This window comes from Sinocyclocheilus anshuiensis, unplaced genomic scaffold (assembly GCF_001515605.1).
Source record: "Sinocyclocheilus anshuiensis isolate Anshui unplaced genomic scaffold, SAMN03320099.WGS_v1.1 scaffold1704, whole genome shotgun sequence".
NCBI lineage: Eukaryota > Metazoa > Chordata > Actinopteri > Cypriniformes > Cyprinidae > Sinocyclocheilus > Sinocyclocheilus anshuiensis.
In genome coordinates, this window is record NW_015555820.1 from 259,413 (window position 1) to 266,998 (window position 7,586).

General features: G+C 38.2%; 1 protein-coding gene across 1 annotated transcript in view; it reads right to left on the reverse strand.

Moving 5' to 3' along the window:
• Positions 1 to 7,586, reverse strand: part of LOC107675308 (transcriptional activator GLI3-like) — a 260,552-nt gene that overhangs the window by 251,770 nt on the left and 1,196 nt on the right. The window lies entirely within an intron of this gene.

A 7,586-nucleotide genomic window follows, 5' to 3' on the forward strand; every position in this document is an offset into this window, starting at 1 on the left:
AAGGAATGTTCATATGTGTATTTGCTTCCGAAACCTCCTTCGGGAAGGTTGGAGCTTCCGTAACGTCCCTGTTCCAAGTAGAACGGGTACGTTTCCCAGTGTTATCCAGTCTTACTCATTGGGTAGTGCCATAGCAGCAGTAGCTGGTCCTCTTGTGCAAGCCCTGGCCTACGCCAAAAAGTAGGGGCGCAGGTGGCTTCCACAGGACACTGGAAGGGGCAGTATCTGTGGCCTTTTGGTAGGATCCCAATTCATCGGTCATCCGACGTGACGTCGAGAGTGACCGACTGAAAGGGAACGTCTCGGTTACGTATGGTAACCCTCGTTCCCTGAAGGAGGGAATGGAGACGTCACGTCCCGTCGCCACAGCTCCTGTACCACCGCTGAGCGGCCAGGTCACCGGCTCGGCTCCTCAGCGAAAACCTGAATATGCGTTGCATCTGCTGCCTACTTATACTCACGCTGTGATCAGCGGCAGCTGGATGCAATAATCGCATGCCAATGTGCATTGGCTCGTTTAGTTTACACTCGAAGTAGATTGGTCTCTCTAAGCGAGATCCCAATTCGTCGGTCATCCGACGTGACGTCTCCGTTCCCTCCTTCAGGGAACGAGGGTTACCATACGTAACCGAGACATTACGCAACACATTTTAAAAACACATGCACCAATAGCCATTAAAAATATTTATTTAGGGTGTGTGAACCACATCAAGCTTTCATTGATCATTTTGATTTACAAGCAGTTATTAGCAAAACCTTGCATGATTAACAAGGGGCTGCAAACATACAGCCCCTTGTTAATCATGCAACAATCTGCAAGACACTATTATTGTCTGTGAAGTGTCTATCCTCTCAAAACGATGAGCTGCTCCGAGCAGCAGAGGGGGGATTTCGGTTGGAGAGATTTTAGCTGGGTTCAGTAGAGTCATTCAATCTAATAGGAGAAGACAAGTGCTTAAGACTGTTTCACAAAAAGCCAAACAACATAAATAATTCTAAAAGCTAAGTAGCTCCCTTTGTATGTGGAAGAACCCCGGAGTACAGTGCCGACACATGATGCAGGGCACACACACATTTTCTGGCATCTGAGGGTTTTTTTAAGCCTTTGTGAGAGGACATATTCACATCTATTAAAAGTATATCAGTAGGCCTGTGCCAGGTATCGTTGCCCATGTAAAACTAAAATTAACGTCATACCTAAATGCCAGTGCACATATTGAAATATAGTCCAATCTGAAACTTTCACGTGAAAATCTGCAGTGTTCTGTTCGCATGCACTTTATACGCATGAAATAACTCTCACAAGTGGGCAGACATACATACACTGACACACGTTTGAAATGCAGAGCGGTAGAAACCTGTCTTGTAAATCTCTTTGTGAAAGCAGCTTTGGGAGGTAGATGCAAGCTTACACACTGAGCTCTGAGAGGAAAAAACATTCCAGCTCAATTCTTTCTCTCTCTAACCCCCTCCATGTTTCTCTACCCTCTCTTCCTTTTCTGCAGTCTTCCAAACTTTCTCTCTTTTGACACTTTCCTTCACCTCTTCTCACGTTTCATCGCCTTTACTGTCTTCTTTGCATTATTTTTCTCCTCACCACATTTTCTCTGGAGAAAAAAAAATTTTACATCCCCCAGCATCCACATCACAAGTCTCCCATGAAAAAAAAAAAAAGTAAATGGTTAACATACACTAACCCTCACTCAAAAAAAAATATATTTTTTTTTTCTTAGGATTAAATACATATATAATGAATGAAAAGAATACAAATATATGATATGGATAGATAGATAGATAGATAGATAGATAGATAGATACACACACACCAAATATACACAGACATATATTTATATTTAAAATATATTACAATATTTATTTTATATAATCAATTTTAAATGTTTTTTTAAATATTTATTTTCAATATATTATTTATTATTACATTTATTAATAATTATTGTTCATTTAAATACATATATCTATAATAAAAACTAATATAAGGAATTGCATAATAATTATATTAATTAATATATTTGTGATTAGATTTAAAAATAGCAACAAAAAAAAAAATTACGTTAGGTTTACCATGTCACAATGCAGTACATGTCAACTTTCCAAAAGTATGACATGCCAACTACCCACATACAAAAAGACCAGCATCCAAACATTTTGGACATTTTAGAATTATCATGCAGAATAAGGCACACCCAAATGTGCTAACATCCCCTACCGCACATCTGTCCCACCCACTTTTTGTTTCCTTCTCTTTCTGTTCCTCATATGGTGGACATCAGCCCAGTCAAGTTCACGTCTAAAGCACTCTATTGTCACAGTAAATAACTCACAGTATGCAAACCCAATTCCCCATTCATAAACCAGTCCGGGTGCCCAGGGCCCCAAGTCTTTTTCTCTCTGAGTAGTGAGTAATGTCCTGCCTCTTCTCAGACAATGACTTTAGCAAGTAGCTGCCAAACTGCAGGGCAGCATGAGAGGCGGAGCGCTCTTGAGCACCTTTGACAAATGGAACCTTTCGCTCTAAACCGCGGCTGCTGGAAGAGCCTTTACGACGGCACATGGCACGCTCGCTGTCCGCCGAAAGCAGCCAGCAACCTAAAGAGGACTGTGTGTATGTGTGTACCTGTGGTTGTAAGTGTGACTGAATAATAAATTCCATAGAAAAGTCTAACCTTGTCCTCCTACAAAAAAAGATGTATTTCCCAAGCATGCTGAGCCCTCTTGATAAAAACAGCTTTCTCGAGTGATATGGCAAGAGCTTTTCTGCTGCTCATGTGCACATTTATCCTGCTGTTTCTCTCTAAATGTTTGGCTCTATTAGGGGAGGGCAGTATGAGCAAAATCTTATCATGATATTACATATACACACACAAAACAAAAAAGCCTGTTTTTGGATAATTCAGTTAATTAAAGGGGTCATATGATGCGATTTCAAGTTTTCCTTTCTCTTTGGAATATGTTATTTTTGTTCAAAATTTTAAATAAGCCATTTTTGGATAATCCAGTGAATTAAAATATAAACAAACAAACAAATTAACAAATATAAGCTGATAAATAGATACATTTCAGCCAATAAAAAAAAAACACTTGATTATTTTCATTTGAAGGACACAAACACAAATTATTCATAATAATATTCAAAACAAAAGTACAATTCAAAAATTAATAATATCAACTCTAAAGTCTGACTGGTTGAGCCACATTCAAGGTAACTGTAAAAAAAGCCTTAAAAAATCTTTATAAACAACAGAGGACTCCAAATACTCCCTTCTCCTCCCCTCCACTCCAAAATCTCCTTGAGGGAACTAGTCTGTAAAACTTTTACCTCCACCCCCTCCCTTTATCTTTGCTTGGAAGGAGCTGGTCTTTGTTCAGCGGGAGAGGGACCCCTCCAATAGCTCCCCCCCGCTCCTTCTCACTTCGTCTATACCCCGGCCCTTAAAACCAGCACACTTTGCATGAGAAAAAGTGGTTAGTCTTTAGATGCTGTGATGACAATGGGGTAGTCTTTCAGGCATGCCTGAAATTTGCTCATATAGTTAAGTCTCCTCTTTTGTTTTTGTAAATAGGGACATTATTTATCTCAGGGACTGGGGAGGCAAGGGCTTTGACATTTACTATTAAAGCACACAGAAGGGACAGAGAAGAGTGCAAAACACATGGGGAAGAACAGGCAAACAGGAGAGGAGTTATACTTGGTGATTTAGAGAGAACACATGCCCTGACACTTTTTACATATGGATATTCTGCGTGATATTCAGCTATTCCCTTGCAGTGTTTTTATATTTGTTCGAAATACCTTACATCAAAACCAACATACACTCATTCACACACAACCACTCTGTCACAAGTCCTTAACACACCTTGCCACCAAACTGGGAAGTACTTAATTCTCTTGTTGCCACACTTCACACTGGTTTACAGACGGTTTTTACAACCAGAACAGCGAATAGAAGGGGAAAACCAAGTAGCTCTTGCCAACACACAATGTGTGCTATTTGCAGCCACCTACTTGAGAAAAAAAACAAAAAACATTAGCGCTAACAATGACACATACATCAATGTGAGTAGCTCCCTGTCTGAAAAGACCATCATGAATTTCTGTGGTAGTTCATATTGGTTTATGCTGGTTAGCAGCCGTACTGGTTTGGAGTTAGAGGACTATCATTACATTTTATGAAGTTAATGTCTTGTCTATAATTTCTTGAAAACTTTTTTTTTTTCTAATTCTAATGCTTCTCTTGAAAAAAGGTAAATAGCCAGACTAATTGGCAGGTCAATTTTGAGTTTCCAGCAGCCAGCCCCACCAGTGTAACCAAACTGTCACTCTCATACTTTGGTACAAACTTGCTAATTTCCTGTGACTGCCTGCAGGCTGTATGTGAATGAACTGGTTTACTCACAAGTTACGACTGTGTAGTACAACCAATGGAAGGGACAAACACAAGTCAAAATTAATAGCAAAAATAATTACAAAAATGGCTCTGAAATTTACAGTTACTTCTGAGAAAATCCTGGTGTGATATTTTGTATATTATACAATAAAATCCACACATTTTCTTCATCCAAGTGTGGCATAAGTGTCCAAACATGTCCATATATTGTTTGGGGCCACTGTATATAAAGAAAGAAAAAAAGAAATGGTGAAGATAAAATGTGAAAGGAGATAAAGCCAAAGGAAAGACAGAAAGGGCAACAAAAAGAAGAGAAGGAAGGGGTCGTTTTAACATAGAGGTAGATCTGAGGCATGCCCTGAAGGGATGACTGGGCCTAGGGATTAGAAGGGAGTGAAGAAAAGGAGAGAGAGCTTGAGAGCAATCCCCCCTACAAAGCTAGAGACCCCCTCTGCTGAGACACAAACATGGGCAAACACTTTTGACAAACACTCAACTTCTCATCTGATGTGGCCCACAGCTCGAGAGCATCGCTTCTTTTTCTCAATTACTCACTTTCACTCATTTCCCTTTCCTCTTTCTCACTCTTTGTGTCCTTTTCATTTGATGACGAACATATCAAAGTTGAGGATTATCAAAGTAAGTGGTTTCAGTTGGAAGTCCTGCATGACTTGTTGACAGGAATGAGTGGAAGCAGAGCACCACAGCACCACACAATAAAGGTTTCCGGGCAATTTTCAACCAGGGGCTGCTTGTTAGGGTCAAAAATGCTAAACATGGCAAAATGCATTGGATTATTATTTTTTTTTTAATAAATAAATAAATAAAACAGTCTGACAACAGATCTGGGAGTCTGATTCTTGATTTATGATCTGATCTATCATAACAAATCACTCTACTCTAAAAACAAATTGGCCTAACCCTGCTTCTGAGACATCAGACTCACAAAAACATCCTTGACCACCACAACACAAACCACCACATGATAAAAAGCTCCCAAGAGGACTTCCAGGATCACAACCTGCTATCGCCGTGCAGAGACACACAAATTTCTCATCCATTTGTTATTTATTGGTTTGGACATTAAGCACAGCGCTATTCAAACCCACATTAGCATCTCATTGCCCCCTGTTAGTCATCTCATTCCCACATGCACTTAAAAACAGCAGGTACAACTTCTTTAGGATGCTAAAGCACCCTGAGGGTGAAGGGTACGGGCATTCCTTTCCAATGGCAGGCCTAATCTGAGGGTTTTATGCACATACGGTGGGTGGAAGGAGGGGGTGGGATGACATTGATGATAATCGCATGTCATCTCCGCTTGTTAATATTAGCTGGTGACATAGTGTGCTCAGTATGGTGGGAGAGAAAAGGGGAGGCTGGCAAAAGTGACCTGCTAAACTTCTGTTCTGCAATGCAGCCATGCATATACGAAGTGTGATAAACTCCTGTTTGGTGAGTGACTCTGAACTGAATGTATTGATATGAACTTGTGATGGTGGCAGTGGATATTTCATGATGCAGCAAGTGTTTTTCACAAAATTACACCTGTTTGATCAAAGCATTGCAAATGAGTTTTCATTCAACACATTTATGGAATCATTTTTTTTGATGATGTTATAAACATAATACAAATTTGATAAAGTCTGTGCTGCATGCTGAACAAATGAATTTAAATGAATTTAAATAAGCATGAATTTAAATAAGCATTTGCATTCAGGTTACTTGCCAAGCTCAATTTAGAGCATCTAGTATATCACTTGTTTTAAACAATTTATTTCATTTTTAAAGCAAAACCAACAATGTACAAATTTGTTCCCAAAAGGCAAGATAGAAACAAGAGATAAACACAGACCCAAAAACTCATGCTGTGGAAATTGTTTCTAATCACACTGAGAACTCTATCTTATCAGAGAACACCTTATCATTACAAAGCTCAAATTTAACAGTTCAAATGAATGTTTATTTAATAACAACATTAACTAAAGGCAGAAAAAAATCCATAAATCTCTGTTATGGCCGTTAAATTTTAGAGATTAAAAGTCATATATTCCTTTTATCATGTGTTGACACATAGCATGCAAATTAATAGGTCACCGGATAAAAACCTACATATTACAAAGAATATAACAAATTATTAATTCCATTTAATTGTATGGGAAAATTGCGTTCGTATCAGCGCTGAATAAAGCCCTGCGTTCGTAGCTATAATACAGATTTCAATATAGACAATTCACTGGGAAACGATTCTCGTAAAATGCATTCAAAAAGCAAATGCAATAAATAAATAAATAAAAAGACAAAATAAAAGGAAAGCAAACCTCAAACATACAATATTATAGGCAGAACGAGCAGGCCCCGTTTACTTTTATTGATCTTATAATGAACGCGTCTTATTATAATAAATTACAACTAAAATGTGTTACATCACAAGCAGCTGTACAAAACCTAAAATAAATAAATAAATAAAAAAACACTTAATTTAAAAACATTGAATTTAAATGTGAATTTGAATTTAAATATGAGATTGTATGCCGTCAATTCGCACGCAGGTGTCAGGAGAGGTTTGGCGGGACAAGGTTGTTCAGAAGCCTCGTCGCCGAGCTGTGAGTCTTTTCTGGGCTTCGGTGTGTTAAAAGTTTGGAAAAGTTTAAACCAAACAGCTTATCTACACAAGCGCTGTGACACAATAATTTTCACACCACATTCAAATGTAAATGACGTTCATTTCCAATAATAAAAGAAGAGTCAGATGCAATTATTTCACTTAGGCTATTAGGTTTCCCTCCTGGAGTGACGGCAACGGACAAATTGGTAATAATTACACTGTTAAAATGTTTCCATTATTATCATAACATGTTTGTTTCCATCTATTAAATTGTCACAATCATTTCTACTCGATGTTAATAGTTTTCTTAAGCAGTGATTGAATTCAAAATGTGTGGAAAAAAGTGCAATGAATTAACAGTATCACTGCAGGCTTTAACTTTGATTTTACTTGCAAATAAACGTCAGTTTGCAATTTTCTGTATTCAATTATAAGTACACTGTCTCTACCTAAATAGAAAAAAATATTTTTCATATTACTATCGCACATAATTGTTTTGAAATGTTTGCTGCGTCTGTTCTATTAGTTTTAATCAAACTTAGTTTTTTGCCCCCCCCCCCCCCCCCCCCCAA